Genomic DNA, 12,466 nt, shown 5'->3' with positions numbered 1-12,466 from the left:
TCAGTTTCCAGATGGGGAGAAACTATTTTTTCTTGCTGTTATTCTACCTCTATGAGAAAAGATTAGATAGGGTTCTGACTACAAAAAAGTAAGATAATATAATTAGCCAAATATTTGTATAGGAAAATGATGGAAACTTTTTAGGATGCATATTGATTGGAAATGAATAGCAAAGAGGCTGGCAAAAGCACTCCAGCATAGCTTCTCCTCACCACCTAGAGGGAAGAGGATTATTTAAGGGAAAGAACATACATGCAACCTACCCTAAAATCGATCTCAACTCCTACTCTGTTCGTAGGACAAGCTACAAGCCAGTCTTGTACAAGCCATGCTAGAAGCCTAATCCGAGGGTTTTAAAGTGTGAAAGTGAAAGAAAGCACCTGCTGTGCTGTAAAAGAGAAAGTGCCCAGTGCACTGTAATAAACTTGGTTTAGCCATAGCTCCAACATGTTGGAGAGATAGTGCAATGGCAGCATTGGAGGGCTCATTGAGAAAGGCTGTTGGTGATACTTTGCCTTCTTGCCACCTCTCAGGAGCCAGTTGACCCCTCTTCTTTCTCTCCATCTCCCTGGGTTTTGAATCCACTACAAAACTCCTCTTGGAGAGTGGGTGTATTCATTAACCTTTAGGGAAATGTCTCACCAGACTAATTAAGTCAGGTGACATTTTATAGGCAGTGAGTGCTTTTCCAGGAATGTTTCTGTACTCGGCAGTAACGTATTTGGATAAAATTTCAGTGTTGTTCCTAAGGCTTAGAGCTGGAAGGAGAAATGAGGACATTTGCGTGATGTGATGAGAAATGGGAAACATGTGGCCCCAGTCTTCCCCTCTGTGGCATGTTTCCTCTGAAGGACCACAGATGAGAAGTGATGGCACACGTTAGGAAATACATATGTTTTGCTTTTCTAACAGCCCCAGTCTACTACTGCCTAAAAGTTTGAGGCCAAACCTTTTAAATCATTAAGTTTTCTTTCAGAATTCCAGCATAAAGAGACCAAACCAACAGTGCAAACTATTTCCATTTCTCTCCTTCCCAATGGCATTTTCTCTCTGTACCACAGGCTTCCCTCCTGAAAACAGTCATCCCCAACTCCCCAGACAGCCTTTCTGCATCCATCTCTTTTGGGAAGCTACCGATTTGAAGCTACCTGCAGCAATGCTTCCCCTTGACTAAACTGTACATGGGCAAAAGCCTGCACAGCTTACTCCCCTGACTATAACAGACTCCAGATAACAGCCATAGCTGGTGAAGAAACTCTTAATTTTATTTAAATGCAAATTACTTTAAATGTAGGCATGTTCTGTCTGGCAGATTTAAAATCTCAAACATTTCAGTGGAAGGAGGTAGTCATGCCTCTGTGCCAGCTCCGAGGACATTCACAATTTTGAGAGCTGAAACATAACAGGAACAGAGAGAACCTGGTGCCCGAGAGCACATGGGTGTCTCCAAAACCATTCACAAAGAGGAAGGAAACTGACAGTAGACTGGATCTGAGTGGGAAGAGTTCAAGACCAGGTTGGATGGGGCCCTGAGCAACCTTACCTAGGTTGGAGTCCCTTTCCATGACAGAGGAGTTGGAACTAGATGATCTTTAAGGTCTCTTCCAACTCAAATCAATCTATGCCATCTGGATGGTCCTTGTCTTTGAGGCGAGGTGAAATATGAACTTTGTTAACAGCATCTAGTAGCCCTGTAAAGTTTTATTAAAAACAAAACATCTCCCCACACAACCCATGCCAGAACTTAAGGTGTACACTTATCAAGAAGGTAATAAAGAGGGCAGAGAAAAGGTGTGGCCACAAGAATGCTTGTTGACTCTCATGAGAAAATGAGATAGCATTCTGGGTATCATGATTTTATTCTCTACTGCAGATACAGAAAAACTTTCAAAAATATCACCGGAGCATTTCAATGACATATTTACAAATACGTGCTTATCAATTGGGGTGGTCCAGATCCAGTTTTTAATAACAGGATTACGTTTCCTTCTTCCAAACGCAGAGTTATTTAGAAGCTGAGCAATATACCACAAAAAGAAATATTAACCAGAATGGTCTGTACTAAAAAGCCACAGATTTATTTTTCCAATGTATGGACCATAAATATTGTTAGAGAAGGAAAACACTAAACATACACCATCTGGCACACATCTTTAACCTACACACCAAAGTTGTTAGCAGCCTTATTCCAATCATGGGTCTATTCTACTGAGGACATTCCAGCTTTTAATGCTGTATTATATTGTTGCAATACACAGCTGAAAAGCTTCCACTATAAACATTTTTTTCTGCTTTTTTAGAGCCCTGTTTGGCTTTCTAATGGTCTACAAAGGTCTAGAAGCTCAGCTGGTTGAAATCAAAGCAGCTTCAGGGCATGTGACTTTCCAGATAGCAATAAGTTCCCTAGCAGATCGTACTGTACTGGCCTCTTGGTGATAACAGGAAGGGGGGGAAGAGATTGTGGTGGCAGCAAGGGAGCTGTTAAAGCTCAGTTGAAAGAGCATCAGCTACTTAAACAGAAAAGCTCCACTAATATTTTTCAAACTTCCTTTTACAAAGGGCGTGCATACTAAGTAAAAACACCAAATACACCACCTTTTCTGCTCGCATGACTGCACAGAGAATAACCCATACAAAAGAGAGGAGGAGCCTTTCAGGTGAAGAATTTAAAAGCTAGGATGCTAATTATGTGCCCAGTCCTTGAAAAGCAGAGCAGTTTATAAACAATGAATCCTTTCTGAGTCCAAGTGCTGGGATTGAAGCTTAACTGCAAACCTCTGATGCCTTCCCTGTGATTCTGCAATTGCTAACTCTCTCCACACGCAGTATGCACCCAACTCCTACATTCTGAGCTCTTGCTATGTTTAGGGGTTTTATTACAGATTCCTGCAGAAATCTAGTGAGCAATAAACCCAGAGACGTCAGTAATGACCATGACAAGGGTATTCTTACTAAGGTTCTCTGAGTCACCCAGTTATTTATCAGTTAACTAGAATAAATATTGACTTGTTCTTTGCACTGTCCTCTACAAATACAAACCCACCAGAGGGCCCAAAAGGCTAAAAAAAAAAAAAAATCAAAGTTGCTAGATAAATATGAAAAATAGCTGGTTATTTGCCCAGGAATTTTCCTGGTGTTTCAGATTTCCAGTTTATCAGATGTTGGCATTTAGAGAATAATCTTAAAAAAATAAGACCTGATATTAATATAAAAACCTGAGTAGCTAAAATTTTTGTTGATTTGTTGGCTTGTAAAGAAATCATCCAGGAGAAAAACAAAACCAAGAGACCACTTTTTTATCTGTTGCTAAGCTTTCTTTCTTTCCAGAAACAGATAAACACACATACTCTGATTTGCATGGTTTTGAAAAAATCAATGACAATTAAGCCTGGAGCAATTTCCTGCATCTTTAGCTACAAGTTTTCTACTTCTCTTTGTCCTCTATGGCATAAATTCTTATCTGAGTGATCTCATTTTTGGCACCCAAATTGAGGCATCTTTCTTTCTATTTTCCAACAGAATCAAAATATCAGCAGAAATACCAGTAACAGTCTGAGAGATGCAGAAGAGCACCTGAAAGCAGAAGTCATCAGCATCTTCATCTGAGCACTTGGCCAACAAGACACTCAAAACCACAGGGCACTTGGCAATGTGATGCTTTTGTTTACTTGCTTTTATCTCACCTATAACAAGTAAAAAAGTAGTGAAGACAATGGAGAAATCAGTCTCCACTCAAAGTCACCCATGCAGATCAAACACAAATGCAGGCCTGGCTGCATGTGACCTCCTATATAACTTCTTCTGTTACTGTAATAACAAAACATATAAAAGATATGGGCTCTTAAAAAAGCACAGGTTCACATGACAATCTTTCAATTCTCCCCCGGCCCCGTAATTAGCAAACAAAGGCTCTAGGGAGCCAGAACAGAGAAAATTTCCATTGACCTTGGTGCTGTTTCAGTTAAAACTTTGACCTCTCTGTCTCTGGGCACAAGCATAAAGCTGGCTCTTCTATTCCTCCACCACTGGGCAAGCTGAGCACAGCAACTCCTACCCAGCTGTGAGGTCATTGAAGGGTGGGACACAAGTGGTGGAAAAGGAGATCAGAACACACCAACAAGGAGGGCAACTGGGGTTACCATGAGGAGGCACCATACCCAGGAGACACAGGAAACATCAACAGAGAAGAAGCTCCTTTAATTCTACCACACGCAGAGTACTTGGTGCCCAAAAGTTACACTGAGAAGGGAAAGATAAAACCCAGGAAGTAGCACTTTGAGGAGTAACTGGCTATGGTTAAATGGTCTATACTATTCTGGATGATAAGGGACACTTGTTGCCTGAAAGAGCCTGTGATGTATGTATTGATGTTCTGCTGCTGGTTTACAGGCAGAAAACCCAAACCACACTAACAATAACTTCCCCTAAGAAATTTGTATAACAAATAAGTATAGTAGCAGAAATACCTGTTCAAGGCTGTAAAAAGAAAAAAAATCTTTCCATTTTTATGAAAATAAAAACCTAAGCATTCTATTTGGATGGCTGTCAGGCTAACACTCTGTGTTAGTTCCCTGCTATAGCTATGCATTTGTGAGCCTTACCTAAAAGGGTATCATTCTAGAAAGTGAAGGTGCTCTTTCCCTTATGCTTTTCTTTCTGCATGAACAAGGAAATGGAAATTCTGGAGGCAAATGAATTTAGCTCCTCAAATGAAAAGCATATATTTAATTCCAAGATACTGAACACACTAATTTAATTGGTTTTAATAAAACATGGGCTCGAACAAAGCGTTTTTAATAAAGATCAGACACCAAGGGCTTCTTTTAATGTTTTCAAAACCAGTTTTAATCTCACACTTAACGAGATGCATTTCACTTTTCTAGAATTCCAACCCTCTTACAGATAAATTAACTTAAAACAAAAGAAAAGAAACTCAACTGGCTTCAAAATCACTCCAGCTGCATGGCCCAGCTGGAGGGAGACAGAAGGCATTATTCCCTGTTGACTCCTTCAGGGGCTGGAAGGGCCCAGTGTTGTTCTTGACAGTTTGATACTTTAGGCTGGGGGAGGAGAAGGGACACATTCTCCCTGGCTTACCCTGGGATGTGCTCTGCATGCTGAGATGTACGTGTGCCATTGGACGCTCCCCTTCTGCTGCCTCTGCTGCCGGGCTCCATCAGACCCCGGGGCATTGGGCAGGAGCACATCCATTCACTTGAGCAGCATTTCAGTACCAGATCCCCAAGTAAGTAGGTGGAATTTTAATTAAAGAAAGAGAAAACATGTTAATCTCATTAATAACCGTGAAGGGGAAATCCCACTAAGATGAAAGCCTTGTTTTGTAGGAACGTTAAAGAATATCCCTATGACTGGAATGTGCAGTGCATTTTTCTGCTCTGTCCATCCATCCTTCTCTTCAGAAACTTTTGGTGAGCAGGGGATTTATTTTGTGAGGGGGGATAACATCATGCTCTTAGTCACTACTCTTGTACTAGGTACCAGAAAATCTAAGGGAAGAATGTGTTGAATAACAAATAACACATTAGGTCAGTAAAATCATCCAAATTGGAGCATTCTAGTGACAATCTCTGCAGTGTTGCACATGCAGTGGGACTTTTATAAAGAGACATTTTTGTGAGGTACATGGCAAAGTACATTACATCGTGTAATGTAACTGTAATGAGGCACGTGATAGTACTTTAAAAAAAGAAATACAAGTATGGCAAATAATGACAATTGAGTGAATCAAAGAGCACCACTGGTATTATAAAACACTACTCTTCAGATAATTGCGTAATCATAAGGGTTGCAGTTTGTGTTATGCTGGCTGTTTACACATACAGTCAAAGCAGACACAGAGCTAATAACAATACCTGATCTCAGGTCTTGTTTAAAAATGTAAGTCTCTCCTTTTGCTAAAAAAGTAAAGAAAAATTCCTTGACATCCAAATAATTTGGTGAAACTTGTAATTGGCTGATGGATGAGAAGGAGATGGAGGTTACAGAAAGAGAAGATAATTTGGCTGAACAAATTTTCAGGGACTGTTTTGGCAATTTATGTTCTACTTTCCAGCTGTGAAAGCTCTTATTCACTTGACTTGGAAGGCAAAATAGTCCCCTCTCCATAAGTAAGGAAATGAAATGAAGTATAGATGATAATGCTTGTAAGCTCTGTCCTTAGAGCTCCCTTTGAAATCGAAGAAAGTAAAGAGTGTTTATCACCTAAGAAACTTTTAAGTGTCCATTTGTGCCCTTACTTTGCAGGTTTATCTCCTGTTGACTTAAACCAAGGACAAGATTAGACTCAACAACTAGAAGTTCCCATCAGTTTGTTTCAGCACAGGACTGTTTTCTGCTCTGTATTTCACAAGTCTTGGATTCTTGGACTGTGGCTTACATGCAACTGCTGTAAGAAGAGATTCCAATGACCATGAAATGAAAATAAAACACTTGTCTGGCAAGTGGAATAACACCCAGTTCATTAGAACGGGTTCTCTGCTGGTGAATGTCATCCAAGCCACCCTGTAAATAAAGTGGCTTTATTTGTATTAGGCAAACAATAGATAATCTAGACTTTCTATCTGGTGAGTTAAATCCACATAGCATATCCATTACAATTTTAGTTTTAAGGGATTTGTAAATGCTCTGAGCAGTTAAATAAAATAAATAATTTTAAATAATTTTTCAATGCTCTTATAACTATACTGGCTATGGAACAAATGCAAAGGTCAAGCACTCAAAGCACAGCAGCACATTTTTTATCTAGCACACCTTGTCAATATTGTGTGGATGCCTGTCTTTAGGAGTCTGATACAGCATACAGCACTGAAGTGGTTGTGCCACAGGGTTTTTACCTGGCAATAGAACTTCTTTCATGCAGCTCAGTGCTACTTAAATTGGAAACCTTAATTAATTTCAAGAATTTAATTATGTTCTCTAAACAATGAGCTGAGAATTCATGCTTGGGATATGGCTGTCATTAATATAACCTGACCACAATGAAAAGAACATGTGAATTTTATATAATTTCGTCATTGCATCTGGTTTAGCAAAATTAATCCAAACCTTCCCAGAAGTCAAAAGCCTGCCATTTCCAGGAGACATCTGAAACTTAACAATATTCTTGTGTAATACATGGGATGAGTTATGTCCTAAGTGGGTGTGTAGTTTGACACCGTACCAATATTTTTTTTCCATCAATGGCAGCTGCCATCTGCACAGAAAGAGAAGTTCCAGGGAATGAATGTTATCACCAGACATTATCTCCTGGGACTCAGCCTCAGGAATTATGTTTTTCTCTTGCAGTGTAGAAAGCTGTTCAATGTGCTGCATTTCTGCAGAGCACTGTGGACAGCATGTGGGAGCATTGTGGACAGCATGTTCTCTCATTTATTTGAGAAACATAATAAATGACAGGGTTTGCATTTGATTACTAAAATATGCCTCCCACCTTATGCTCCTCGGGTACACATAGAAGGCACCTATTAAGAGTCCTAAGGCATGACTTGTGAACACAAGAGTATTCACCACACTTAAGAAAAGCTAAGACCAGCTCTAAGAGTGACATACTGGCAATTGTGATTGTAGTGGTTCTATTACTGGTGCTTCAGATGGTTTTGGAGCTATAAGGGAGAAAGAAGAGGTTCAAGAACCCTGTTTTTCACATCCAGAAAATCCAAGTAGGCTTTTTTTTTGCATGCCCTCACATTCATCCTAGTCTCCAAAGCACTTAGACTAAGAGTTTAATTAACAGATGGCTTATACATATTATTTTAGGACTATTAAAACTGTCTTAAGATGGATGAAGTCTCCTCTCAGCAACTCACTTTGGTTTTGGGCACAGCAAGGCGGTGAGGGACAGGCGGGCCACCCTGGCAGTGATGTGCCCAGCCCCACTGAACCCACAGCTCAGAAGATCCCCACATGATGCAGCACAAGCTTCCTCCTGGCCATCAGCACACTCCACACTCACTTGCAACACACACTCATCCATTGTTTGTCTCCCATAGAGCCCCTTCAAAACATTTTAAGGAAATACGAATCTAATTCCCGTTGAACTACAGCAGCAGTCAATAGCTTTATTTGGGTGTTCTAAGCTTAAACAAACAAAATACAAGAAATAAATGCTATTTGTCCAGCAGAATTTTGCAGACTTGGGTGGCTGACACAGAAGGACGTGCACACCAAGTGCTGGTGCATGTGTGCACTCATGCAATTGCAAAGGCTCTACAGGCCAAAATGTCCAGCTGCTCACCCTGTGCCCAGTTTTGAAGGACAGAAACTTGTGGTACAATATGAGGGTACATCTGGGGTTCAAAGACCACATATTTTATTTTCTCCTGCTCATTAGCCCTAACACAAATGACTTACAGTCTTTCTCTTCCTATTCTACAATTATCAATTCCTGACAAAAATGAGATTCTGCGATTTGTGTCATGCACAACACTTCTTCCAGTGGCTCACCTACATGTTGGCTGGATTTCCTACTTTATATCTGAATGCCAACCAGCCACAGGTTATCCCAAAGAGATGCTAAGGATTCACATCCCCCCAGTCACTGTACTTCACAATCTCCAGATCTGCTTTAGAATTCCCAGCATGTTATTGGTAATAGCTTTCATGCTCTCCCATTAGCACATTAAAGATCTACTGCAAGTGCACTCACAGAAGGGGATAATTAGGCTAAACTGGCAAACTTCTGAAGCAGCTTTTCTATAAATAAATAAGACCCTATAATATAAATAATAACCCATTGATATATGCTAAGTAGTAGATTAAGGAGAGGAGGAGCTTTTCCATTTTCCCTTGGACTGACTATAATATCCAGCTTTCAAGCCCCCAGTTTGCTGTTGGAAAGGAACAGGAGCTGGGGGCTCCTGGCTGCAGCCCTGGCAGCAAGAGTAGTGCAAACCCCTGGGGATGGCTGGACCAAGAACTGAGAGCAGTTGGTGGTGGTGGACTGGGGGTCAGGAATGTGAGCTGCAGGTCCCACTGGAATTAAATGTGCAGAGTGCAGGTGGGGCAGTCACATAAAATGCCACTTCTGCTTGCAGCTATCGACTGCAGATGCACAAGTTCACAAAGGGCCTTGAGATCCCTAGGGAGCTGTGTGCTTGGAGCATAGAATATGCATTACCAACACAGTCTGCACCAAATACACACATTTAATTTAGAGTGGATATGATTCATGCTCCAAACCCAGCCAGGGCAAAGAGAACAGTGCACACACCACTACACACACACACCAGGCCAGCCAGCACCACTGGGATGAAGACAAAGCTAGCACACATCAGTAAGTGTGTGAGTGCACAAGCAGGCTGGTAGCTGGCAGCACAGCTGCCATCACTAGGACAGCCTTCAGCAGCCTTGCACCAGCACTGCCCTAGCTGGGAGCATGTGCACCATGAGATCTCCATCAGCCTGCACACTTTAACACAGCAGTCCCATTTTGGTGTCAGGACACAGTCAACCAGGAGAAAAAACCTTGGTGAAACTTTGCAGCTGATTAGCTTGACCACAACAATATTTTACATAAACTACATATGGAACAGGAAGAAACATATGAACGATAAATCTGTGCATATTGGATTTTTTCAGTACACAACTAGCTCTTTGGCTTGAGTAATGTCACAGTGTGATTACTGCTTGCATTAGAAACACTGCAAAACAAATGCTACAATCCCATGCCTTTTTTTTCTTTGGTGAGAGCTCAGAATTGCAATTTAAGCTTCCAAACAGTTCAGTGGCTCTACAAAAGGAGAAAGAAAGGAATATTTTACTTGCTAAATAGTCCTTTCACAGGATAAGCCAAATACAGCAATAAACTTCAGCACTTCAGAAGGGGAGTTGAAACTGCAGCTCTGCAAAGACTCACATTTAGCATAAAGGAGTGGACTGGACCTTTTCTTTCACATATGTCACACAAGGGAACATTTCTTTTAAGTGCCAAATGATGTGGTAATAACAGAGGTAACTCACACTATAAGGCACGTACTTGACTTTACTGTAAATGCCACATGCTCATAGGTGTCCCACTGTACTGTAATTTGCTCTATAATGTCGCATTACCTTAACAAAATAACACCCTCAGATTTTATTTTTAAAGTTAAAAATACCTCACAATTCACTTAGATATTGCACTGAAATTTTCTGCATTTGATGTGATTTACCATACATGTGTTTTAGAAGCTCACTGCCTGAAAACAAGAAAATAACCTTGGTCTGAGAGCTGCCCACTGGCAGCTGAGCATCATCTGCTGGCCAAAGCCCAAATTCTCCTTGTGTTATGATTTTGAAAAGATGATGATCATAAAAAGATCAAAATCAGATTAGTGTTGTCGAATTCTAAGTCCCACTCCTTAAACTTAGAGGATCATAGAGTATTCTGAGTTGGAAGGGGCCCACAAGGATCATCAAGTCCAAGTCCTAAGTGAATGCCCTGGCCCATACAGGAGTTGAACCCTGACTTTGGCACTGTTAGCACCATGCCCCAACCACCTGAGGGTCTTCTCAGTGTTCTATGTGATACTGCACACAATATTCTTGGAAAAAGGAAGGGCTGCAGCTAATCAGCTTGGAATTAATTCTGATCTGGTCCTTGGTGTCTCAGATCCATGCATCTCCTCTCAATTCAGTAAGCAGAGTCAGAAGAGAAGTTGCCAAATAACTGATTGTTTGCTTTTTCCTCTCACTGCAGTGTCACTGCATACATTACCGTATGGCACAGTTCACACCAACTATTTTCCCAATGTACTACTCCTTCTGAACATCAGACACATTTGAATGACAACTTCTAAGCAAACACAGCAACTAAAACACCCTTTGGGGTTTATCATCCACTGCCTAATCTAAATTTATCACAATATTTCCAGCATGCTTCAAAGCAGAGGAAAGGAAGGAAAAGATAAGGGAATTTGCAATGATTAATAAAAGAATGCTCTTATCTGATCCTCCTGCTCATGAAATATACAGAAGTACAATAAGCATTTAATATCTATAACTTCTGGGCAGCCCTAACAGTGAAGATTTCTTTTTCAATCAGTGTGGTACCAACTGATCAGTGCTGCTTGATTGAAGCAGGCATGAAATGCTTCTGGGGTCTCGTGAAGGTGAGTCCCTAAAGCACTGACCAGAAGATAAACAGGATGTTTTACTGCCATAGGTTTTTCCCTCCCCCGTTGTTATTGTTGACTAGGGGAAAAAAAAAAAGTTTCCAGATGAAAATATGCGTGAGTGTAATGGAAATGACATGCGGGCAGCAGCTTCCCACCCCCATCTGGCTGTCAAACTGAGCTCAGGCTGGAGCAGCCCAGCAAACTCCATGGAGGGAGGAGGAGCTGGGGGTGAGGCGGAGGGCTCAAGTGGGCAGGGGAAGCAGTGAAAGCCTAAATAAACTTTGACTATTAGATAACTGGGCTATTATTGCTCTGTAACACTTCCTGAATGGCCTAGAAAAAACACAGAGACAGTTCTTGTTCCTGCCTGAAGGAAACAAAACACAAGGATGAGTGCTCAGTATGTCAACTAAAAACTCTGGTTGTTTCCTTCCTTCCTTCTTTCTCTCTCTTTTCATTAGTTTTAATTTGAATTTGTTTCCTTTTTCTTCCCTTGTCCTTCCTAAAAATCATGCTGTATACTTAGCCAAAGCCATGAAGACCCTCTTTCCATGCAAAAAACCCCTATTTAAGTTTCTATTGCAGGATGCAAGCCCCACATGTTTAATGCAACGCACAGGCTGCAGCCACTGGGGCTGCAAGGCAAAGCATCCCAGGGCCCTGCCAGCAGCACTCTGGCAGCTGCAGCTCCCCAACAGCACCTCTGCAGGGACATCTCACTCCTTCACAACTTGGAAAAGTTTTTTTCTCACTTAAGTCTCTTCAATCAAGGATATTCCCCGTCGTTAACTTCCTTGTATGTAGGATACTGCTGGTATGCTAAAGCTGTTAGACTCATTAGGGAAGCACCTACACCAGTCATGTATAATTACAATTCCTCAGACTCAAACCAGTCCTCCAGACTGCCACAAAAACAGTAACGTGTGCTGTTTATATTCACTGATCTCTTTGAAGGTGAAAGCAGTGAGAAATAGATTGCTCAACACCACATTTGGAAGATGGCGTGACCCGGAGTTACAGCTGATCTTCCTCTCTGACACTGTTACAAACTTCTCCATTCCTCTCCACCTCCTCCTGGTCCATCAAGCACTCTCTCCATCTGCTGTGAGTCCTGCTCTGGCTGCTTATCTTGCTGCACCCACAGAAATGTTGCCATAAAATGTGGCAACCAAGATCATCTGAGTGCACTGCCTGCCAGGAGGTGACACACAGCTCCCCTAACACGCTCACCGACCTCTGTACCAAACAGCAGCTTTCTATCAGCATGCTTTGCTAGTGCCCTCAGACAACACCTGATTTTTCCACTTTACACACTCTTTGTTGTGCTCCTATATAGCAGTTTTCAGTTCTTC

At 41.4% G+C, this 12,466-nt stretch overlaps 1 protein-coding gene across 1 annotated transcript in view; it reads right to left on the bottom strand.

The window, feature by feature from the left end:
* Positions 1–12,466, bottom strand: part of EGFR (epidermal growth factor receptor) — a 154,633-nt gene that overhangs the window by 78,554 nt on the left and 63,613 nt on the right. The gene's annotated exons all lie outside the window — the stretch shown is intronic.

This window comes from Melozone crissalis, unplaced genomic scaffold (assembly GCF_028551555.1).
Source record: "Melozone crissalis strain CALT ecotype California unplaced genomic scaffold, PUWL_Pcris_2 ptg000016l_1, whole genome shotgun sequence".
Taxonomy (NCBI): Eukaryota; Metazoa; Chordata; class Aves; order Passeriformes; family Passerellidae; genus Melozone; species Melozone crissalis.
Note: the sequence above shows the minus strand (reverse complement) of the source record. Positions and strands in the feature narration are given on the sequence as shown.